Below are 26,156 nucleotides of genomic sequence, written 5' to 3'. Positions count from 1 at the left end.
TATAACCAGGGTTTTTCTTTCAGTACTTGGAACACTAAAGCTGGATTTAATTTGTTGTCAAACAACAGTCTGTGACAGACAAACTGTATTGCTGAAAAGAAATTAATCATCTGTAAATGTTTCAAATGCTAGGAAGGATAACTAGGTGCATATGTTTCTTATTTCAATCTGGAATGATTTCCCCCCTGTACAATTAGCTGAAGCTAAAAAAAAAAATAAAAAAAAAAAAAATAAAAAAGCGTTTATAATGGAAGTGCCAGCTCAATGTAATGTAAAGCTACAATTGTAGTCTCTATAAACAGCAAGTGAAGTGTGAAGGATTAGTTGGAACCCCAACAGACACTTGTTATGAAGAGGTGACAGAAATGAAACACTGGCTAAAAAGGGTTGAGAAACATTTATCTAAAGCATTACTGTTGCTCTGCCTTACTTTTAGAACAATTTAGCAGATATGCTTGTCATGTCCTCAATTTTTCTTTCCAGTCTCTGGGAATGTGCTAATTTCATACTTTCTCTCCTCCTTCCTGTTTTGAAAGCCCAATAGACTTTGGAATAATGACTGCGATATTATGGAATTCCTAGCTAAAAGGAGCACTAGTGCATTAGCTGGCAGAGTGAAAGACAACTTTGGTCTTTTGAGCAGTTAAGAGATTGAAGTGGTCAGTGCAAACCCAACACTGCTTGAATGATTGCATGTAAAGTAGCAGTGGATGTGTATGTAGGTGTTGCATTGGAATAGATGCACACAGGAAAGAGGAATTTCTTTGAAGTCATGTGCTTTTATTCAGGAAGATAAATATCAGCTTTCATCTTCTTTTTTTTTTTTTTTTTTTTTTCTGCAGTTTTCAGGGAACAAAATCTCTGTGAGAAACCAGTAAGTAATATTTAACGCAATGTGTGCTATAAATATGTAGTAGGTTCAGTGAATGCTGCTAAAAAATTGCTATTCTGAATACTGAATTGCTTTAGAGCAAGACAGTTTAAAAAAATGATATTTATATTTGGTAGCTGTGTATTAAAGAAATCTTCCATTTTAAGTGTACATATATGAATTTTGTGTCTTCTTTAGTGCAAGAATTACTATGAACAATATTACTTTGAATGGTGAGAGCGGTAAGCCACTAAGTTTAATATTCTCTGGCTTCAGTTTTTATTTTTCTTAGGCTTTTTTTCTGACTTGACTAGTGTTGATGTCATCAGATAAAATGTTTTTCTGTATCAAAGTGAAGTATGCCTCGTAACAGTACTGTTATATAAATAGAGAGATCAGTTTCTCCATATACAGAATGGTTTCAAATGAGTTACTTAATACATTTAAATTATTTTTTTTCCTAAAATATAAACACCTGCTATGAAGGTTCTTTAAGATTCACTGGGCTTGATACTGCACTTTTATTTCACCAATTTTCTACTTGGCCAGTCATTTTTGTCCCTGAAAAGGAGCTTTATTTCTTTTCTTTAGGAGTGTGTTAATATGTTAATAGAAATTTATCACTGTGTATTTTTGAGATGTTGATCTTAGAGGCCTAGAAGATAAACTGAGCACAAAGGAATATCTCTCTTTTTCTGTTATGTCAAAACCAAAGCTATTAGTTGCAATTACAGGCAGATACCTAATCAGCTGCCGTTGCACTATGTGTTTGGCACGCACAATCAGAGGAGCTGATGTTGCTCACTGCATGCCAGCCACTCAGTATTGTGCACATAGCACAATAAAAGACAAAATGAATGTCAGTTTCTGCTAACGAGCTGGCATTGCTTAAATCTTCTCATGGATTAAGAGTTAAATCTTGTCCATTCTGTAATAGCATGTGTGAAATTCACCTCTGCTGGCAAAAAGCTTAAGTGAATGTGCTATATGTTGAGTAATAAAACAAGTTTTGAAGGCAATGCATTACTCCTTTTTTTTTTTTTTTTTTTTGCAATTATTTTGTGGTAATGGTAGAAATAAACATGAAATGCTCAGGAGCAAATACACGACCATCTTTTATTCTCTGGAAGTGATCATTAATTTACAGACTTGATCAGAGTCTTGCTCAGTGCCAGATGATTCTTGTAATAGATCTTATCCTATGTAATTATACCCTTTGCAGGGCTTACAGGCAAAAAAGGTAATCATAGTGTGTTAAACCATAGCAGATACTAAGTGCATTTGTATGTATCTGTGTATCTGTACCAGTGGACAAATTAGAGATACTGAAGCAATGTAAATGCTGATTTTTCTTAACTGGTGAATTTTTGGCTTTCAAATTTGGCATGGTTTTTCTTTTATGCAGTACTGTATACACTATCATTAACATGGCAGTTTTTAATGCTCACTCTCAGTGTTGCAAGTGCACTGGTCTTCTCTTTATGCTGACACTATCCCATACCTCAGAAAAAATAAAGACATTTGACAATTTTTTGCCAGTTTCTGAAGATCAGAAATAGCACTTTGATGTTTAACATAGTCATGGTTGTATTCAGCTCAGTTCTATCAGAAATCTGCCTGTCTCTTACTTGGAACTCCATGTCTGTCTACGGAGTATCAGTCAACTGAAGTCTGGGAAGAGTTAAGAAGAGAGAGGCTAATGTACTCACAAAATTGCAACAAGTAGTATTTATTTTTACTTCTCCTTTGCCTGTCATTACCATATATCCTTAGTTTTCCAGAAAATAAGAAGAGAGGGTAAGGAAGTTGTTATGAAGCTATGGGATATGAGCCTTGAGAAACTGTAGGAGTTCTGACATGGTTAGAGGGGTAAAGAGGGAAAACTAAGGAAAAAAGCCAATAATGTAAATATTAAGGAGCAAGAGAGAATAGTTTCCTGTGGTATTCTACTGCGGGTAGAGATACAAAGCATTGCATGCATGTGCACACACTCTTCTCTGTTGGAGATGAAGAGATAACCCTAAAACTTAAAGGTGAAGGACTTCAGTTTTCTGGCCTGCACAGAAGCCTTCAGATTTTGGAGAGGAAATAATCATTTTTGTCTGAATGTTTTAAATGTACAAAAATGTCATTTCTGAGAGTGATGTCAACTGTGAAGAGCTTCTTTCAACTCCACACCTGAGCCTAAGTTAGTTCCTTTCTTGTCATTTCTATACTGGGAAGGGCTTGACGAGGAAAAACAACAGCTTTGCTTGAATGAAAATTAATACACAAGTTTTGAATCTACTCTCACAAGATATGCTTCTAAATCTTGGTTAACCTAAATCTGCAAAGACTTTACTAGAACTGCAAGCCAGCTGTGAATGTGAAAGAAAATAGAAGTGATATCCTGGATAAACAGAAACAGTTTTTCTGTGTTTATTTAGTCATGTTGATTTTTTTGGTAAGTAATGATTTTGAAGATTATTTACTGTAGTCAGCCATAAAATAATACGGAGAAATTAGTAGTGACAGAAATATTTAAAAAGAATAAACAAAATAAAAATGATCATAACCATGGTTAATTGCAGAACACCTGGCAGTTTTGCTGTGAATCAAAATCTGCGAAGAATAAATTACATTGACCGTAATCTGCGTAAGTTAGATGGTGACGACAGTATACCAATATCATTGCGTTGTTCGGGTTGAAAGAGACCTCTTGCAATCATCTAGTCCAACTCCCTGCTAAAGGAGAATAAGATAGAGCAGGTTGCTTGGGACTGAATGTCGCTGGGATAAAGGCTATAGAGCCTCTCCAGGCATCCTATTCTATTGTTTGACTAACTTCACAATGAAAAAATATTTCCTTGTGTTCTGATGATGTTTAATGCGTTTGAATTTCTGTTTGTCACTTCCTGACCTGACAGGGGGTATTTGTTTTCTCTTCCTCTTCAGTATTTATACACACTGATAAGATCCTCTTCTGATTCTCTATTTGTTCTCTCTTCTCCTGTTGCAGCTGCTTCAGTCCCTTTATCATCTTTGTGGCTGTGAACTGGACAAGCTCCAGTGGGTCAGTACCTTGGACAGTCGTGATATGAGTAGTGTAGAGGAAGGCTCTTCAAAACCAGATGCTGTTGATCTTTTTTTTTCTTTTTTTTTTTTATCCTGAGTGAATGCATTATCTCTCAAATTAATTGAAATTTTTGCTCCTTTTTTCATTTTTGCTTTGCTGCCCAGCTCAAATTTGAATTTGCAATAGCTCTGAAGAAGGTCTTTGGAAGTTTTCCCTTAAATCTGAATACAAGGTTAAATACATTTTGAGATGGACCAGGATGAGAGATTTTTATTATTCCAAAAAGCAATATAATCTGTATGAAAATAAGATATTGGAAGAAATCATACAGTCCCAAGGTGAATTTCGGAAGTTTCCTCTGGTATCTTGTTTAAGACTCTTGAGCTTTATGTCATTGCCTTATCTTTAGATGATTAGTTAATGTGTGTTTTAATTTGTGTTTAAGTTGTAAGCTCCTTAAGGTGAAAGCTGTTTTGCGCACTGAAACATTTTGCATTATAAATGGCCTACAATTTTTAAGATAGATACAAGTGTATTATATTTTTTATGATTTACTTCAGTTCTAGAACCACCTGAAAGCTACAGGGTTTGCAAAAAATCTTACAGAAGAAAACTTTTAAGGGAGTGCAACATTCTAATTTTCAAACAATTTGGCTTTGAATTTTAACACACATTTTTTTAAACATGATCTAAGAAATGTGTTCTGATCACATTTCTTCTTGCTTTCATAGAATCTCCTATTAAGTTTATTTGCATTTGCAAGTAAGACATACAAGTATTGATTCAATTTTCTTATAGAGTTTTAACTCTGTGTAGTATATTTGAAGTAGGAGTGTGACAAATTATTGAAATTGAAAGTTCATCTGAAAAAGAAATACCTTTTTTTTAAAAAAAATCTTTCTACATGCTTAGTAGGTTTTCAGTTCAAGCACAAGTACTCTTATCATAATAGTAGATGTATATTTCTATCTGTAAATGGCAATAGCTATGGCAATATACTATTATAGTCATGATTGAAAATCTCTGTCAAAGTTTTTAGTGTTTGAGGACATAACAGGTATAAAAAGTATTTCTGAAGGCAAATAATAGTGAGATATTAAACAAGTATTGTTGAGCATAACAAGAGTGTAATTTTTGCCAGTTTCAAAAGCCATAAAGTTAGCAAGTAGAAGTCGAAAAGGTGCTGCATTACCTCTTTTCATTATCACAAAGTTGCTTATTTTCAGTGAATTCTCATTTCTTTTTGTAGTAACTGATGTATGATCAGTCAAGTAGGTGATACTGGATTTTGCTTTCAAACAAGGAGGAAATATAATGGATCAAGTTAATGCCTCATTTTGAGGTTTGTTCCCTTATAAGTATTGATACGATCACTTCTTCTATATTTGGCTTGCTGAACCTGTGGTTTTAGATAAATAGGGGAAAATGAAATGACATGAAATTACCAAGCTACTAAAAAATGAGCCTCAATAACCCCTTTATTATTTTACTCTAACATTCCAGTTTTTATCTGAGCTACATTTTAGGATATCGTTTTGTTGATTAAAAAAATGACAGTTAAAAATCTCCTCAACCACTAAATAATTAATGGGTGCAGTGTCTTAATATTGATTTCTTAAGATTTTTTCATGAAATGTGTTTTATTAATCTACTTTTTGGTTAGCTTCATCACTAGTGGGTTATCAACTATGGTGGTGTTTTGAGTTTCCAGGCATATCATTTGAGTATCTGGATCCCGTATCTGGAATTATATGAATAGAAGGAATGAGTTTGTACTTTTCTAGTCATATGTTTATTAGAATAAAATCCATACTTTTACATTTTCTGTAGCATAAAATTATTTCCAGTTCTTTGTCTGTACCTTTGGAGGTTCATGAAAAGAAGTAGCTATTGTTTGGATGACTGTAAAATACCTGATTGCATAAAAATGACATTAAGAGCAATATTTACCTAGTTAAAATTCAATTTTATTAACAAAATATTACTTCCACTTGATGATTTCTTCTCTCTATTCTCTCCCTTCCTTTCCTTTGATTGTACAAAAATAAAAAATAGATGCTGTTGGCACCACTTTGGGAAGATATTGTTATCAATCACTATCTGTTCTAAATAAGGCTTAATCTCAGATTTTTTTTCTCCCTCAGAAAGTAGCACTTGGCAGTGTATGCATTACTGCTGAAGTGTGTATCTAGTACAGTAATCTTCAAATGCCTTCAGAAAGTGATTGATTGTTCTGCAATTCTCTAGCTTTAGTATGACTGTATTACGTATTATCTTTTTCCTTCAGAACATATTACTGTGGCTTTTCAGATTGGGAATCTTTTGCTTTGTGCATATTCTTTAGCAGTCTTCAATCTTTAATCTTGCAATATATTCCATTTCCCTTGTAGAGTTGAATGATGTTTTCTTCTATATGTATGGGCACATACAAACAGCCCTTGAGCCCTGAAAAAGGAAAAATACTGACTTAAAGACACTAATTAGAGAGCTGTTTCTATTTTTCACTCCAGCACAAACAGATGGTGATGCAAAAACATCCTTTACACATCAGTTTAATTTTTCAAATCATCCATTTCCTTTTTCACACCTGAGCAATTGCATAAACATGCATATACCTGCTACTCTGAATTAGCTGAACTGGGATTCAGTTGTTAATACCAACAAAAGTGTGTCTTTAGATATTCTACATGTTACATTCTGTACTAACAGATTGTAATTCTAAGCAGGCTTTCATATTAATAATTTATTTTTTTTTCAGTTAAACCGGTATAAATTAATAATATGTCAAGCAATATATAGCAGTCTTTGCTGTTAACTAATTTAAATGATTTCAGACTCTGATGTCTTTTGCACCAACCAAAAGTCTATTATTTTTAACATCAGATAATTTACTTCTACCCAAAAATAGCAATGTGCAATTATAAAAAGTCTGTCAATACCTTATTTTTTCCCCACCTGAAGATCTGCTACTTTAATGGTTAGTAAAGTCAGAAAAATGAATTCAGTGTCTTCCAAGTTTACATTCATCAGGTTTTTATTTACACAACCAACTTTGTTGTCTAAGTCTTCTTACTGTCAATTGCTGCCATATGACTTGGAGACATGAGCTCAATGTTCATTGAGATGTAGTTTCCAGAATGATTTTTGGATCTGAAGATGATAGAATTAGCATTTTGACTTCAATAAATTGAGTTATGAAGTAACTTAATAGATGTAGCAAGATGACAGAAATGTGATATGTAATGAATGCTGTTAGCCCTTCCCTACAGTAGGTTAATGAAACTTCTTCCTCTTACCTGTGGGCCAGAGTTTCTGTTAGTGTTGTTCAGCACTTAAGCTTCTCCCTGCAGAACTACGTGGCAAGTATATGGCAAGTGTTGGTTATTTGAAAAACAGTTTTTAAACTAGATACTGAGACAACTATTTATTAAAATATGTTCAAATACCTTTGTGCTCTGTATATGAAGATAAGTAATGGGTGGACCTGATCTCTTGATTTGCAGAGCTCACATATTCCAAGATGGCCCAGGACTTGGAGATAAAGGAAGAGTGCTAAAGGGAAATGAAGAGGAGGATGTGTCTATAATATGAAATAAGTTAACAGTCTGTGGCGGTTCCTGATTTGAACCCATGTAAAACTTTCCTTCTGTAAATATGATTAAAGCAATGAAAATTGAATCAACTTTTTGAATTTTCAGCTTCTTTTAGTAGCATAAAACATAGATAAATTAATGTACTGCTCAAACGTCTGAGTGCTCTGGGCATGTAATTTTTCCTTTTCCTCAACCCAGTTGTATGTTTTGCCTTTACTACATCTGTACGTCAAGTTTCTCTTACTCTTTGTGATTCAAGGGATTAAAGGCCTTTTGTGGAGAAGAGCCGGGGAAGGCAGTAATGCTGCAGGTAGTAAAAGGGTTCCAGATACCGTAGACGTCTAAAATAGACCCTCTCTATAATCCTAATGTAAAACAGAGATACTATAGCTGTAATGAAATTATATGCATTTTGTTTGTTTGTTTGTTTGTTTGTTTTTTCCCTGCCTTGTGCAAATATAGCTTTTGGAAAACTGCATTTTTGGGAGGATGGACAAGAAAAGTAAAGCTGTTGTACACATAGAAGAGAAAATAAGACTTTCTAAAGCAGAATTTTGTCTCTAGTGATTCAGTAGCTTTTGGAACTAGTTCATTAGTTTATATATAAAAAACACTTTGCATAACTCTTTTATCTGCTGTTCTTCATGTGTACTGCACTTCAAAGAAGTGTTGCAGAATAATTGTATGACTGCTGAAGCCATATACTTTTAGACACTATGGCAAGTTATAATGGATCTGGACCCAATCACAGCAATATGGATTATACTGACTGTGGTGCTTTAAGGCATAGACCTCTCAAATCTCAGATATCATGGTGTTATATTTTTTTTTCCCAAGGTTTTTCACTGGCAATCCGTAGTTCAAATGTAATCATCAAAAGCAGGATATTGCAGAATTCACTTCTAGGGAATCCTTCTCTTTTATCTTGTGGAAGAAGACAACAGAGATGTAGAGAAAAGTCATGGAACTGCAGGGACTAAGTGTCAATTTTAACCGTTTTCTTAGCAGGAGACAAAAGTGGAAATATACGATCTGTATTTGCTTTATGATTCCTACATGTACATGGTGCGTCTTATGATGGAGAGAAATGTGAAAGTCACTTCAGGTATATTCATGAAAAAGACTTTACAGCTCAATAAATTCAGCTCCCTTTGGTAGGAATCTAAATTACAGTCTCTTGTAAATGCTGAAAATGTTGTATGAACTATATTAAATTGGTGGCCCTGCATGTGGCAGGGGGGTTGGAGATTCATGATTCTTGAGGTCCCTTCCAACCCTGGCCATTCCGTGATTCTGTGAAATTAAGTTGTTTTCTGAGTCCAAGTTAAATACATAAGGACTCGCTCAGAAATTTGTATGTGGGACAGAGAAATAAGAGCAACTTGAGGAAAGCCAGTTCTCCTACTGCTATTCCTGTTGATTTTTTCTTTATGTCAAACCTGGAGAGGAAACAATATCTTTCCTGTCCTCCTTGCACTTTTATGAGGCAAATTTCAGTCTAGTTGTGTCAGTGTCAGTAGGCAATAAGAGATGAGCTAGCTGAATTTCAAATTAACAGAAGACTTGGACGTGCTCTTAGTTAAATTTACTAGAAGTCTCAATTTTTAAATTTCCTTTGAAAGAAAAAGGCTCTAGCTCAAGAAATACTGACTCTTGATACTCCTTACCTGATTTAGCTGAAGTTAAAGGGATGTTTCAAATTTGTGTTCAAGTAGTTCTTCAGAGTGCTGTTAACAAGCCAGAGCCTTTTGCCATAATGGACTGTCTTGAAACGTCATTTGACTTTAAAACTGTTCAGCCACTACTAGTTAAATGTGCCAATTAAAAAGTCAGATCATTCAAAAGTCAGATCCTTATTTTATGTGCTTTTTTTCCCCTTCATTTTAACAGTTTATTTAATTATAACCTGTACTGAATTAGCCACACACTTAAGATTTCTCCTAGCCACTTGAAAATGCCATTTTTGCTTTTAAAGAATGCTTTAATTTCTTGGTGTTTTCTTTAGCTCTTTTGTAACTTTGAAGAAAGTTCATATATCCAGATGATCCGCAAAGTAAAGGGCTGTGCTGCTTTTTGCACTATTACCACATTTTTTTTCTTCTGAGGATTCTTCTTTTTCTTTTTTTTTTTAATTATTGTATTTAATTATATTTATTTTTTCTGTACATTGTGGTCTTCTGTGGAAATTTCTGTTTATATTATGTAGTAGAAAGGGAAGAATGCAGTGTTTTCTCTCAATCACTCCCACACTCGTTTCTAGTGTTTGATTTCTATTTATTTTATTATTTTGTGCATTAATTTTTGAGCTTAATTTGAGGTGTTTTAAGGATTATGGTATATACAGGATGTGGTTGGGTTGATGTTCTGGGCTGAATACCAACAAGAAGCTGACCTCAGTGAGACAAATAGTGAATTCTAAATGTTGATGCTTCAGAAATTTTTCAGTACCCCAAGTTTGAAGTGCTTAAATTTTAGGTTAAGTATGTTGATATATTTCAGTAGCAAAATATAGTGTATACTGTCAGTAAATATTGCATGTGTAGACAAGTGAAGACAGAGATGCTAGAAAAACTTATGGCCATTATTTTCTCTTTTCATCTATGTGAGGTAGCTCAAGAACACGTGAATTTACAGCAGTTTGGTTGTATAATTTTAAATTCCTGAGATAAATCTACTGAGTGAAAATAACACAGTGGAATTTGCCTAATACACAGAGTAAGAAAAGTGTATTTCAGACTGGAATTCAATCTACTTGTTCATCATTTGGCTGCTATAATTAAGCTATTCTAAGTATAAACCAGCTTCATACTGCCATTATGAAGTATCTATCTTAATAGCTCTCACAGTAAAAATTAAATAGCTTTGAAGCCAACATAATTAAAACACTAGGTCAATCAAGCAAAACAAACAGCAACCAAAAACCATAACTCACATACCTCATAGTTAAAACTGAGACTTAAATGATACCGCACCTGATAATTGGGCATTGACTATTGATCTTTGTTTATGTAGCTGTAAATTCTGCCTGAACAAACTTGTTATAGTGACATTATATTCTCAGTATTTCTTGATTATACAGATTGTAAAAAGATGTTATCTTGCATTCAGATCTTCATTTTAATACACAACATGAGCGGCACAAAACTTTTCTGTATATTTGAATCGTTTTTGTGTTTCAGCTGATGAGGAGACTAAGTATTATAAGAGAGAACTTGCCCCAGCTCTATCAGTCTGTCCTCATAGGAGAGGTGTTGCATCCCTTGGCCCTTCTCTGGACGCACTCCAAAAGTTCTGTGTCTCGCCTATACTGAGGACTCCCCATCTGGACACAGCACTTCAGATGAGGTCTCACCAGTGCAGACTAGAGGGGCAGGATCACTTTCCTCGAACTTATAGCCATGGTTCTTTTGACGCAGAGCAGGATACAGTTTGTTTCTGGGCTGCAAGGGCACACTGCTAAAGGAATTTGAGAATAGGTTAAAGATGGCAATAAAATTCATCAGTTTTATTTGCAACTTCATTTTCAGTCAACATAAATACATTACCTGCACAATTTCAAATGGATTCTACAGAGTTGCAATCAAAAATTTAATCATGTCTCTTTATGAGATATTTATAAACCCCCTCTTCCCAGAGTGAAATACCTCTTACCTCATAGTCACGTGTTATACACATCACCTCTTATTGGCAGAACATACATTTGTGAACAACTGTTTTCAAGGATGAAGCGCAGGAAGAGTTAAATGTCATCAAAAATCTTTAGCAAACACTTCGAGATCTCACTAAGAATTGCATCTACTGCCATCAAACCAAACATTCAAACTTAAAATAAGCTTCATTTCTTAAATGCATTAACTATATTATCTGAGTGCTGCTCTGAAAGTAATGCCTCTTATTTTATTATGTTGGCCCATGATGTCAGAGGCAGATGGTGGTGGTATGACAGCAGAGGTTGAACAACAACAACTTACATGTTGTTGTTGTGTGAGAGATGGCAGCAGAGGGGCAGTCTGTGAGAATAGTGTCTGTCATGGAAGTGCATATGGAGCAAAGGTGTATTGCTGAATTCCTCCATGTGGAAAAGATGGCACCCACTGGCATTAATTGATACTTGCTGAATGTTTATGGAGATTGAACAGTGGATGTGTACATAGTGAGGTGTGGGTGCTATGTTTCAGTAGTGGCAACGGCAGATCATCTCATCTGGAGGAGATTTTACGGATGCAGTATGCAGTTCCTTGTTTGTCACGTAAGAATGCATAGATAATGTGGTGGCTGAGATTTGCTCTATTAAATAAACTTATTGTGTTCTTTGTATATGTTGTATTTTCAATGGAATTAATTAGGAGACATTACTTTTGGAGATACCTTTGTAGATATGACTCTTGACAATTCCTTTTCACTAAGTGTGGTCCAGGCAAGCTGTCCAAGAAGGTTGGACACCCGTGGTCTAAGGCTTTGATTGCATATATATGCTGTAGGATGACATAATATGGTATAATATGACACATTTTAATAAGCCTTAGTTCTGCTAAGTAATGGCTTGGAAAATAGCATTACACTTTAGTATAAATTAGAAGTTACATCATGTCCCAAAATGGAAATAACTTAAGAAGATAAATACTTCAAAATGTTTTTTCATTAGTGGTTAGTCCTTGCTCTTTCTGTTATTTTCATTTATTTTTATTCTTTGAAACAGGATAGTCTCGCAATTGCATCTTTAAAATAATATTGTCCTGAATTTCTGTTAGGAAATCCTACGTAATTGCTGTCCTGTTGTTTGCACACACTCCTGGCCGTGGTCCTAACAAGTGTCAATACTGAGTTCCTCCCTGTCTCATTTCCTGCTGCGTTGCATGCTGCTACTTCCATTGCAAAATCATAGATTTAAAAAAAAAAAAGAAAAAATTTTGGAAGCCATTGTCAAATTTAATGCTCTTTAATGCTTCTCTTTTTTCATCTACATCTCAAAGTCTGTCATGGAGTCTTGGGTAGTGGTTTTTGGACCTGACTTTCTTTTAATGTGATTAATACTTTGCGTTAAGAACATTTACTCTTCTGAAGTAAGCAAATCCAAGACACTTGCCAACTTGTAGAAGTTGTTTGTCAGAGTTAATTTTGAAATACGGCACTAAACATCTTTAAAGCACTTGCATTAGGATCGAAGATGTTGAAAAAGAGCAAAGGATGTAAGTAATTCCTTTTTTAAAAGGTGGCAATAAAACAAGCTACCATTATTCAGAAATATATTACATTAGAGAATATCTGAGAGCACATTTTTGTGTGGAAGATATTTTCTTTTTAAAATTCTAGAAGCTGAAACATTAAACTGACAGGAATAAATAGCTTATTTGTCTCAAGTGTCCAAATGAACTATATAGAAAATCTATTTTGGCTAAACAAAGAACAGATGGTAAATAATGTGATTGCATTAAAATGACTATGATAGTAGTTACCACATAAAAATGAGCAGTGTATTGCATTTTGCTGAAGTCTTTGTCTTATAATCTGAGGAGAAGAAATATCACAAGAGAGGGAGAGTCACTCCTTTACTATTTCATTTATTACGTTCACAGAAATTGGCCTTATTGTAAGATATGCATGCAAGAGAGGATACAATAAGTAAGTCATAACAGAAGAGAATAATTTAGAGAAAACATTACTATTGTCATTTTATTTGAAGTCTTTGAATGCAAATGAACAAAAAGGATGCTTAATAAACATTTTACATGAAAATGTTCCTGAGTTACATGAATACAAAAGTTCTCTTATTCTAATGCTTAATCAATTGAAGTTTCAAAAATGTTTCTGTACATTGCTGTCAGTGCTTGGTGCAGCTTTAAACTATATATGAGACACTGTGATTTGATTTCAGCCCTGCCAACATTTTGAAAAGAGATGTTATTGAAAATTCTTAATGGACCTTAATTAAAACGATGGGCAATTTGTTTGTCATAACACATCAAGTGCACTTCTTAGTTTCCCTTTGGAGAAAAAGGGAAAAGGCAACTTTAAGATGAGATTAAATTTCATATCCCTTACTGTTCAGGGCCTTTAAAGAGAGCAAGGCGTTCCCCCATTAAAACATTCAATTAAAGGGATTCCAGTTGCAGGGAAAACAAAGGAAGAAAGCTAGTTTCTTGTTCCTGGCCTTTTTCCTGAAGTAAATGTGCTACTGGTGAGTTCATTTAAAGCTAGATGTCTTTTTTGTCCACCAAGCAGAACCAGATCCTAAGGAAGTGAACTTTTAGAGGCTGTTGAAGCTGTGATTGAACTGAAGAAAATCAGAGACTGACACCAGGATTTCCTGATGAAATTTGGTTGTTTTTGGGCTTCTCTATGCCCAAGATGTAGTGATCTGGAAGTGTCACGTGAGCAATGCTTTCTTCATTTGTCAGTAGCAAGGCTGAATCAAGTCAGTGTTTTTATCTATGTATTATTTTGAACTAGATGAGATTCTGCTAGCTTACAAATCTGTATTCTTATCAATGTGAATTTAAACATCAATTTTAAAATACACTTACAAATAGCAAGGATCTATAAATGTAAAAATGTTGCTGGATTCTGGGCTGGAATCTATAGCAATAAATCCAGTCCTTTCACTCAAATATGATTAAATAAAATAGATAACAATACACTAGGTTAATTGTCAGAATACCTTGGCTCTTTATGGATATACTTGTGGTTTGTTGAGAAACATGTAAGTTGTTTCACTTCTTATTGTCTTGTTTTTTTGTTTGTCTGAAGATAGTACCATATCTTTTAAAGTGTTCTTTTAATTAATATTTTATTAAATAAATTTGTAGCTATTTAAGAAATGGAGTATTAAAAATATTAGTCTTTTGTTGCTTTACTATTTATTATCTCCTTGACACATAGAGCCAGAGAGTAACATATACTGTTAGTAAATATTTTTTGTAATTGATGAAAAAGACAAATGCTGTTGGATATGTAATTGGTGTATAATATAACACCACTCATTAGAATATCTTCATGAACAATTTCAAGGGAAATGATCTCAAACCTACAGTATTTAAATGGATTTTGCCTTTCTTTCAGAAATCTCTCTTTTATTTTTTATTCTTGAAAGGAATTGATAAATATTTTAAGTGGCAATCATATCAATTTTTCTACTTCTGTCACTTCAAAGGTGTGAGAAATTTTCTGTGAAGTGTTACTAAGAAAATTGAGGACACTTTACAATATTTGATAATTAAGAGAACACTTTGTAGAAGACAAATCTGTGCATCTCTTGGTAAAATCTTGGACCGATGCACAGAATAGATACTTAAACAAGAAAACAAACACTCCAAAAATTATATTTTTTTATTTTATTTTTTTTAGGGGAAAAAAAAAGAAATAGTGACAATTACTTTCATGTAAGACTTTCATTAGTATTTAACTGACCATAGGTATCTCATTATCTTGCAATTAATTTCTTATCTTAATCTATTAATTTAAAATGTAACTGAAAACCTTGGGTTTGGATAAACTTTGGGGTAAGTAAGCAGAGTAAAAGACTGATAGCAATCAACATGAAAATAGTTAGATAAACTAATGTAGATATTGAGTTAGATTAGACTAGCATCAAATAATTTTCACTATGGACACTGGAGTCTCCCTCTGGGTAAACAGACCAAAGTTGTTTTTGATGCAGAGCCAGTATTTAAGTGTATTCTGCAGTTCTCAAACTCTGTTATCAAATATGTTGTGACTGCAGATAGCCTCATTAAGACTCCTGAGGCAATAACCAGACTATATATGAAACAGATGATATTATCTGATGTTCTCTTCTTGAGTCTGCACTAACTTGATGGTTTTATTTACTTTGCCATACCCCCCCATCAACTGAAGCAAAAAAAACTTCTTCAAGTTTAAATGACTGCAGAATGAAGTCTGTGGGTCTCCAGATATAGCTCCTAGCCTGAGAATTTAGTCAGAAAATAGTCAGAAGTCAAGTGGCTCCTTGTGAACTGTTGACCTTGCTCTCATTGTCTTTGGATGAGCCAACTTTGGCATCTGCTTCTTGGAAGGGATCTTTTCCTACTGTGCTTGTTTTTCTGTCAGGTATATGGTTGCAGCCCAGCAGCAGGCAGCTTACATGGAGCACACTGAGTGGTGTGACTTGAATCATTACTGTTGGATTTTGGATTTTTTTGCCCTCATTAGCCATGTTTGTATGGTTTTATGTTACTCTAATGCCTTGATGATTGTGTCAATATCTAATTATATCTAAGATAAGTCATGCTATAGGAAAGAAAAGGCTACTACTTTCTGTGAGCTTTAGCTTTATTGGGCTGTGCTGCACAAAGGCTTATACTGCAAGAAAAAACATCTGTCCTTACAAAGTTTCTTTCCTTTTAGAATGGAAAGTTTAACTGTGGCCATGGGAAAAAAAGTCAAGGTTTCAGGTACAGTTTGACATTATAAGAAAGAAAGTATGTTTTTTGGTTTTTGGGTTTTTTTTTTTTTTTTTTTTTTGTTTGTTTGTTTGTTTTATTTTATTTTAAGTGCGGTTAGCTTGAGGAACAGGAAAATGATAGAATCAACTAGTTGGTATTCTGAAATAGTGCTAACTTACACACACATCCAATTGATCTTAGATTCATACACTATTCTGTCAGATGCTTCCATAGAATACGCATGTGTAGACAACTCATTAAACACCATCCATTTGTACAATATCATTGAGTATCATTTTCCAGTTTGGTCTGAGGCTGTGGAAGAGACCGAGTAGTGTTACATCTCTTTGAAAACAGTTCTTAATGAGTTCAGTATTTCTAAAACAAATTTCTACTGAATGATATCATTGCTGTTGGGCCAGCTAACTGGATAACGTCATGCTGCAGGATACAGGTTGACCTCTGAGAACTGGCTGCCTCTCCAAATTTAAATTCAGTTTTTCATTACTCAGTTGCCCACATCAGCTCATCAGCTGACGTGCAGTCTGTTGCTCTTGTGTGGTGGGAGAATGCCTCCCCTGCTGCTCTAATCCTGCAGCACCTCCCTGCTCAATGCAAGGGTGACAGAGTATGCTAAGGTCACAAGAGGGAAGAGCTTTTGCGTAGCAAACAATGATAGACAGTGGTGCTTGGCTTTTACAGGGGCAGAATATTTTCATACGTATGCAAATACAAAAGACTTTGTAACTTCTGGTCAGTGAAGTGTTTTGAATTTAAAGAAAATTGTTGCATTTAGAACAGTTTTCTGAAATACGTTTCTAAGAGGCTTTTTAATGACATTAGCTGTCATCAGGGAGCACTTAAGAGTTTTTGAACACCACAAGTCAAATCTTTTATCCTCTTACTCTGGTTTTTGATGGATGACAGTTTATTTAATTTCTTTTTGGGAGCATATTTTTCCCCTTTTAATGCTTATCATTTTTATTTTCCCATATTGAATTTTATTATGATATAAAATCTTAAAGAAGCTCTTTAATTAAGTTGATCAGCACCTCTAGAATTTCTCACTTTTTTTTTCTGCAGATAGCACTTAAGCTGACTGAATATTAAAAGAATAGAGAAATCCTCAAGAAGTTTTAATCAAAACAGAAAGTAGATACCTAATAAAAGTTGCTACCATTAATTGTAAGGGAAAGAAGACTGTGATGTCAATTTAAAATGATTTTGATGCAAAAGATACAAATCTGACATAAACGGGTCTTTGTGTAATACATAATTAATCCGTGGAATTCATTGCAACAAGATACCACATAGGCCAAGAACTTAAGAAGATTCAAAAAGTGATTCAGTATTTATATTGGTAATTAAAATATCCACATTAATGTTTTCTGGGGTTGAGTCATATATATGTATATATATATGTATAAAAGTACAAGATATATAAGATCATAAGCCAAAAAGTTAGGAGATGAGAATTTCATACACATTTCATCAATAGCCATGAGGTATTCTAACTTTGGAAAAAAAAATGAAGTGAAAGAGAAGACATAGAATTTAATGTATAACTAATTATTGAAACTTCTGTTCAAATGTTGTTGCAAATTCTTTTTTTTTTTTTCTAGCAAAATTAAACTTTGTAGATGAATGCCCAGACTTGTCTGAAGTTCAGAAGATTACAAGAAACACAGACTCAGATGAGTAGAACATATGTTCTAGTCTCTGAATATCTGATCACAAAATTCTACTTCACACCTCTCATTTGGTGACTGCTACTTTCCTATTGAAAATAACAAACTTGAATTTTTGTTAGTTTTAGGCAATGTGCCTTTTTTCTTCAAAATAAAAAAAAATAGGATTGCTATGTAAATAAGTAAACTCAGTACCAGGTTTCTACCTTATTTGTGAATAATATAAAGCAGAAACTTAGAATTTTTTCTTCTGCTGCTTTGTTTTCTTTTTGATAGTGGTCATGTAATTAGTTGTAATCACATAAACATACCTACCTTTGTTATAATTCTAGAAAATAACAGAAAAGAGGTGTCCTAAGAAAAACACATTCCTCCTATGCAATAGTATGTATTGCAGCTGTATTAGTGTGTTGTTTCTACTGTTGTCTTCAAACTGTGCTGCAGACATAAACCTAATCCCAGTAGCTGAATCTGTCCTGCTGAAGCTTTCTCCTGCAGGTTGATTAATCGCTGGTAGTGCGGCTTTCCTCTTCTGCAAATTAAACCTGGATCTGCTCTCAAAGGGATGTACATGTCTCAAGAGAAAGGTATTTGAGAAAAAACTGGTCAAAGTGTAGAGAAGTTGTTTGTTGTCCAGAGTAATTACAATTTTTTCCAGTTATTTTCATGATTTTGTGAAAGTGCTAACTCCACATGAATTTCTTAATATTTCATTTTGGAAAGCATGTTTAATCAAGTTTTATGAATGATCATTTTCTGGCTGTGGAACATGTTCATATATGGTAGATTAATGTCACCATTCCAGGGCTGGCATTAATCAAAATAAGAAATCTTTCATAACATGCTAATGTAGTGCTTAATTTTATTGTGAAATGCTGTTTACAGACCAGCAGAACACACTAATGGATTTTTGCATCCCTACACAAGAAATTACCATGTTGATAATGTAATGAATTGTTTTAAACTTAAATCTTGTTGCCCTATTATAATTTGGTGGGAGTTGTGGGTTATTGAAATATTAATTTGACTTAGTTTAATTTGGATAGAAGACATTTTATTATTGTTCCCATAATAAATCATCTGTGTGATAATCCTGTATGCTGCAGAAAATGAGCATGAGTCATTTATCTCATTTGGATGGCCACATTTATGATCCATTTCTGGAAAGTAAAATGGCAGCTATGCCAAAATAATGTAAAATGAGGAGCAGTGATTGTTGCAGATTACTTTTTTGGGTCTAGAGACAGACATAAAGCAAGCACTGATGGAAAATTAGAGTTAGATCAGGAGAAAGCATCACTATATAGTCTTCATTTCATGCTTGTTCCTTCACTCTGTGGCTTGAGCAAAATTGTTACTACAAGCAAATAGAGTTTTTATCAATGTATGGGATCCCAAATAAAATTCAGATTACTGTTATGTGATGGCACTTTGCATTTATACAAATGGATCTGTTTTCTAAGTTGATCTCTTATCAATGACTTTAAAGCAGTATTTTTGTTACATAAATGAAGCCATCTTAAAGTTTTTTTAGGGAGATGCCCAAATTTCAGCTCAAATTAGGTACTGAGTTAAGGATGTGGAATTGATCCAAAACAATGTCAATTGAACAGAGATCATTAGAACTCGTCCTCAGAACTGTGGAGTACATGTAGTGAAATGGGAGTCTGGAGGAGATTTGTAGGAATATTAGCAGAAAAAAAAAAAATATTAATTCAAAGAATTATGGTTAAAATGATAATCCCTTGTATTTTTTTCTATTACATGACTTTCAAATGTCAAACTAGACACTTTCTTTAAGCAGGTAATCATCTAATAAAAGACAGGTTGTTGAAGGAATAAAATTGACCTTGCATGTGTAACCTTACATTTATTACTGTACACAATTATACATACATTTATCACTTTGACTACTGTCAATAATCTGATGGCTCTGTAGCCTTCAGAGATGTATGAACGTTTAAAGTGCATTCAGATATATTTGATGTACAATGTGTATGAACACTAAAATGTTATAATGCATGCCTTTAAAGTTTTTTTGATACTTAAATTCTGCTAATTCTTTTTTCAGTAGTGTATAAAATCTGACATTTGTTCCTTCTATTTTATTCTTTGTGGAAAAAATTGAAGGGAATGGAAAACAAGTTTTCAGCCCAGTATGTTGTTTTCTCTTAGACTGTGTTAGGAAACCAACTTCTTACGGCATTTCTGTTGCTACTCATGTTTTACAAATAGTAAGTAGTATGTCAAAATGCAGATTTTTAAATATAAAGTGAGACATTTCTGGCTTTAAAAAGTTGAATGCAATTTTAAAAAACTGAATTCTTTATCATCTTTGCCACTAAATTCTATATTAAAGCAATTTTTTTCCATCTGGTCACCAAAATGTGTTGCTTATTATGAGGCACTTGTTGCTAAACCTGCATCTAAACATTATCAGCTTTGATTGGACTCATCTTTGAAAGCTGAGGTTTGCACTCAGAGTGCTAAGTTCCAGTGCCCTGAGTTTGTTTGATATCGAACGTTTTAGCATTTTTATCTGCATATCTGTCTACATCTCTCTCCTGTGTGCAATAAGGGGGTAATAATATTCAAACTAGAGTGCCTTTGAGAAGATGAGTTTATTTCAAAATGCACTATGACTGGAATAGAATAGAACTCCCTGAAGAAATGATTTTGCATAGAATTTTGGCAGTATTTGGTAGAGGTAGCCTTGTTGCATAGGAAATGTGAATGGAAAAATAATGTAGAAACGCTGTGGCAATATGATGGTGTCTTCTCTGAATGGTATAGAATGTAAACGATAATGCTCCACTTCTTTCATGTACGCATTCCAAAGAAAAGTTGCTTTTAAATTGTTGTAAGGACGTTGCTGCCGTATGTTTTGGCTATCAAATATTTTTGCTAGCTGGAGAGTAGTAAATACCCTATGTTTTCTCACATTAATTGCAAATAATTCTTCTTAAGGATAAAATTTGTTAGTAAATTTTTAGTTCATTTATTTTAATAAATTTTATTTCAGTGTTTGAACAGTCAGGCAGCTAGATTTGTATGGGTTATAAATCCACTGCATTCTTCCCTTCTAAAATACACATTGGAGCCGTCAACCTTCTGTTAGAATTGTTTAAGAAAAGGATAAGAGTTGTTCTTGCGGGTTTTTGTTGTTCTTGTTGTTCTTGTTGTTGTTTTAATAAATAATCATTATTTTTATAATCCCTGTCTATTTCTTTAAGATTTTTTTAAGATAAAATTTGTTATTTTAGTTGTATGAGCACATGTAAATCATAGCTTTATTGCTGAGTAAGGAATATTACTAATTTTATCCTACTCCTGCTAGGTAATTCTCCCTGCCCTTTTACAATGTATCCTAATAAATCCTTTTAGGAGCACAAAATTCTGAAGAAGCTGATTTACTGCCTGAATTTGCTGTGTGGCCTGTTATCAGTGCTGGAGCTGCTGCATGGTGGTATTTCTCTTTCATTCAATACAGAACAATAGTTTTGTTGTTGGCATTGTAATTATTATTCTCTTAAAATCTATTCTGGTCTGTTCTGCATAAATGTTTCTCCTCCTTCCTTGTTTAATTTGAGCATTTTCTAGTACGTTGTTTTAATCTTTTTCCCTAGGTAAAATGATATTCTTGTGTTTATAATTAATTAATTAAAGAGATTTGCATCAGAGATGAGTCACTTTAACTACAGTATGGAACTAATGTGTCCAGAGAAGGAGAGAAATTAATACCTGCGTAGATACTGATGCCATAGCACAGTACTATCTTTCTCCACTTAGTAAAATTACATTCATGTATAAGATGTTAATAGAATTTCATGCCTGTGTACAGTGGTACTTCTGACCTCAAGCAACCAGGCTTAATGAGCTTTAGCACTGAAAATGAGGCTGATGCTTATAAACTATCAGTCAGTGTTTAGTTAGGGAAGTTTCCATTAGTAAATTAAAACCCATGTAAGTAGCTGGTAACCCTATCCTGCTGTAGCTAGATGGGAGCCTGCCGTGATAAATAATTTGAAAAACAAACCCCCTTTGTGTAGAATGCTCTTTCTTGGAGCTCACCCATGCATTCCATAGGTTTCTGTCTCTGTAGAGGTTGAAACTGTAAATTCTTGATGTATTTTTCTACTTAAAGTTCTCGGGTATTTGAGCTGTCCCACAGTTTTGTTAGTTTGTTTGTAATTATACTCTTTTTTTGTATTGTGCTTTGTGTCAATTAGCAGCTGTTGTTAATACTACACAGGTTGCAGAGGGCACAAGACATCGTTTCTCTACAATGTAAAATGCTTAATGTAACAATTAAAGTAGCAGGTATGCAATTCATAGATCTAAGAAAAGCAAATTTTCAGAGACACACCAAATTTAAAAGAAAAGACACAGGTACTTCTTTAAACTTTTGCAATTCTAATCTTCAACTGGGACTGCTGTAAATTGTCACAAGTAAGAATATCTTGATTTTGTGGAGTGACCTAAGCTTTCCATATCCTTATCATGACTAGAGATTCTTCTAATGCGAAGCTGGATCTGTGGATGTTTCAATAAATTAGCAGGCACGGTTCATACCGTAAGCATTTATGTTCCTTTTAAAACATCTTTCTGGCTTCATGCCATGAAACTTTTTGTTTATGTATCTCTTTTTTACTTTATCAATCTCTGTTTCTCTGCCCATCCTGTATGTGACCTCTGCAGCGGACCAACACCCCTTTGATATTTTGAGCATTATCTTAAAAAATGTTATGTTAAATCTATAAATGTTTTCATTACCTGGTCACGGATGTACTGGATTACATATGTTTTTCTATTTTATGCTTAATTTCTAGTTTCAGTAATTATTTCTTCAAGTATTTTCAGTCTTCAGAATAAGTTGGATTTCTTGACATCTTTTAAAGTTGTATGTTTATCTGTCAGCCTATAGTCACTTTGGAAGCTGTTGAAAATAACAGATAAGCTTTTCCTGGAAGTATTTGGCATTTATTTTACTCTGTTGTAGTCAGTTTGTCTCCCATTGTAGTCAATTGGCGTGTCTGCAGCACAGAATGAAGGTGAACTTGTAGCTATACTTTCTGGATGCTAATGCTACCCCTGCTAGCTTGAAATTCAGGATTCTGCTCACAACTGTATATGACCCCTCAGAGTGAATATGCACTAATATTTTTCCACAGTAGTTGGATCATATGTGTTGTCTAGTTCAAGCCTGTCCCATAGATTTTTAAAAGCAAACCTCTGCTTTGGAGGGGTAAATAAATTCATTTTAAAATCTTTTTTAAAATTTCAAAAATTGTTTTTAAAATTATTTGATTGTTGCCTATCTGTCCAGATATACAGTAAATATTTTGTATATTTTCCCAAAATGTTAATGGCTTGTTTTCGCTTTGATTTGAACTTAAGCACTGAAGAACTTGATTTAGCTCATTTGTACAGCTACATTACTAGGAGATCCTTAGAAAAAAAATCCTTGAAACTGATGTTTTCTTGATTATATTTTTCAAATAAAAAATACATAATTTATTGAAGAAAAAAATATTCTGGATTTTGGAGACAGAATTTTCCCGATGTCATCCCTGTCTGAAAACTGTTTTTAGTGGTGTGGAATATGAAGAAGGTGATTGGTATAATCAGGATTATGGGATAAAGTTGTGTTATGACAGCAGAAGGGTGTCAAATCATTGATATGTTTACAGTAGAATTTGGTCTGCCTCATAAATTGTGAAGTTGTATAAAGATATCATGAAAGCTTTTTGTCACACATTCAGTAACAGGAAAACAACAGACCAGTTCTCAAATGTGTATGTGTGCACAATCTAATGCCTTCATAAAAACACAATATATATGCACACGCACTCATAGAGACAACAGATCTTCTTATGTTTTCCTTCTGTTTTTCTTCAACAGAGTGAAAGGGCGGGAAAGGCTGATGTCAGATCAGAAAAGGAAATTCAGAAATATTGACTGCTTTGAAATCTGACTGCTCTGTACTATATCTGCTCTATTGTCTTACAATACCAGAATATTAAATGCCAGCATATGTTCACAGAGGTAGCAGCAAAATTTTCTGTGAGATATACAGAAGGAAAAATACTCCACAACATGTCTGTCAGAGTCAGAAATTCTGTATAGGTAAAATCCATGCAAGACACATTATCTTATTTCTTAATATTTCTAGAAATTCTGCTATTCAAATATAACTGATGTACCACAATTTCCTATGAGATTAATAAGAAATTGTAATAGAGGATAAGGAGGCTGGGATGTAATAATTAAACTGTGGCAGATGCTGTCTCCAACATGCAAATGAATAGCAATATTAGCTCAAACCCTCAGATTTGGGGAGGAAATTACTTTTTTCTGTGTTGTATTTTCATATCTTGGGTCAGCTCATTATTAGCATTGAAGAGACTTGTTATTAATCTATATTCATGTATCTAAGAACAAGAAGTTGAATAAAAAGAAAACAGTTATTTCCATGTGTAAATTTCTCGTTGTAGATGAGGAGGTTTCTTTGGCAGCAGAGGTGCTGCATTTCCAGTTTTGGATGTCAAAAGCATCAGGTCTAGGCAGAGGGACCTCCTCTATGTGCCAGTTAATATTAGTTTTCCATGTAAAGCAAGTGTTAATGGAAAAATGTGCTTTTTGCTTTGAGATAAGGTGGGGATGGCATTTACAGGAATATAAAGGAAACACTGCTGACCTTTGAGCCAGTTGAAACACTATATCTGTTGCATGTTGATGAATAAATGCATATAAATAATTAGAAATATCACTTTTTAAAAAAATAAGTATGCATTGAATAAATCTACATTGATAAAGAAGTGGGAGCATAAAATGCAGAACTTCTGGTATGAGCATTGTTGTTGGTTGTGAAAGCAGTATGTGTACGTATAAACCTGAAGACTTCTTTGGCATGGATTTGAAGTGTTTTTTTGAATCTTAAAGAACTTGAGGATTTGTTAGTTGTCTTACATTCTGTCCACTAGTTGTATATTGTTGCCTGAGAAGAGAAGGCTCTGGAGAACCTTATAGTGGCTTTCCAGTACCTAAAGGGGGCCTACAGGAAAGCTGGGGAGGGACTTTTTATAACAGCATGTAGCAACAGAACAAGGGGAAATGGCTTTAAACTGGAAAGGTATAGATACAGGCTATGTATTAGGAAGAAATTATTTACTATGAGGGTGGTGAAACATTGGAATAGGTTTCCTGGCGAGACTGTGGATGCTCCCACTCTGGAAACATTCAAGGCCAGGCTAGATGTGGCTTTAAGCAACCTGATCTATGGGAGATGTCCCTGCCTACAGCAGTAGGATGGGAACTAGATGATCTTACAGTCCCTTTCAACCCGAACTATTCTATGATTCTATGATCTTTTCCACACCATGAATGAGGTGATCCATCAACATTATCGAACAATGATTATTCTAACAATTTCTGAACTATCTTTTATATCAGTATAAGCAAAGCCACTTTGTCATCAGCTTTTCAATTTCAGAGACAGAACCCATTACTTATCTGCATAACTAAAACCAGTGGTAAGCATATTTCTGGCAGAATGAAGCTGATAATGGGTTCGGTTGAATTCTTGCTAATGAGTCAATTTAGAGTAGTGATTTCCAGAGGAATGAAATTCCATTTGTTAGGGATCTTTTATTTAGTTCTTTTTTATGAAAAATGAAATGTAGAATTTTTTTTTTTTTTTTTTTTTTCTCAGGCTGGGAAAGTTGCTGTGTATAAACTAGGAATTTGTCATGATTTTCTACATCCAAAAAGAAAAGCATTATTTTTGAAGTAAAATGATGCAACCATGCAGAAACTACAGTTTCGTTTCTGTTGTTAAAAAATTCTGAATTTCCAAATACCATATAAATTAAATGATGTTCCTTACATGTTTTTTATTACTTCTGTTGTTCCATATTGCTTCACATTGGAGAATGGGGATTAAATAACTCCATTTAGAACTTTATTGTTGTTACTTTAGCAACAGTATCTGTGCTTGAATACAGGTGTAAGTATCAGAAATTTGTGTGTGAAATTTAATTTGTTCATTTAAGCTCATTCAAGTAGCATGATTTTCCAGGGCTAGCAGTGTATTTCTGAAGTTTCTCTCCTATCTTTGTACTGTACTGTTGACAGTTTTTTCCTGATCATAATCTTCAGTTCTGTGCAGGTATGTTATGTGTTTTGAGACAGTCAGAACTTATAAATAAATAAATAAATGGAATCAGAATTGTTAATGAGGATCTATGTTCACATGATGAGAAATGCTACTTACAAAACACATAAATTCTTTTAATTCAGGAAACAGAATGCAGCTAGTTGCATAGACTTGCCTGTAAACAGTGCACGATCACAGATGTTTGAGCTGTATTAAGTCTCCCAAGTGTTTCTTTTCAGTTGCTCTGGTCAAAAGCAGAATGCTGGGTTTTTCGTTTGAATGCTGAGCTTTATTTAAAGGACCTGTGTTCTGACAGCAGGCAAGATGTGACTGAGATAGGGTCGGTGATTTTTGTTTGTTTGTTTTCTTAAAGACCTACAATCTGGCCAGCT

This window comes from Meleagris gallopavo, chromosome 1, assembly GCF_905368555.1.
Source record: "Meleagris gallopavo chromosome 1, MGAL_WU_HG_1.1, whole genome shotgun sequence".
In the NCBI taxonomy this organism is placed as follows: Eukaryota; Metazoa; Chordata; class Aves; order Galliformes; family Phasianidae; genus Meleagris; species Meleagris gallopavo.
This window is presented reverse-complemented; position numbering follows the sequence as displayed.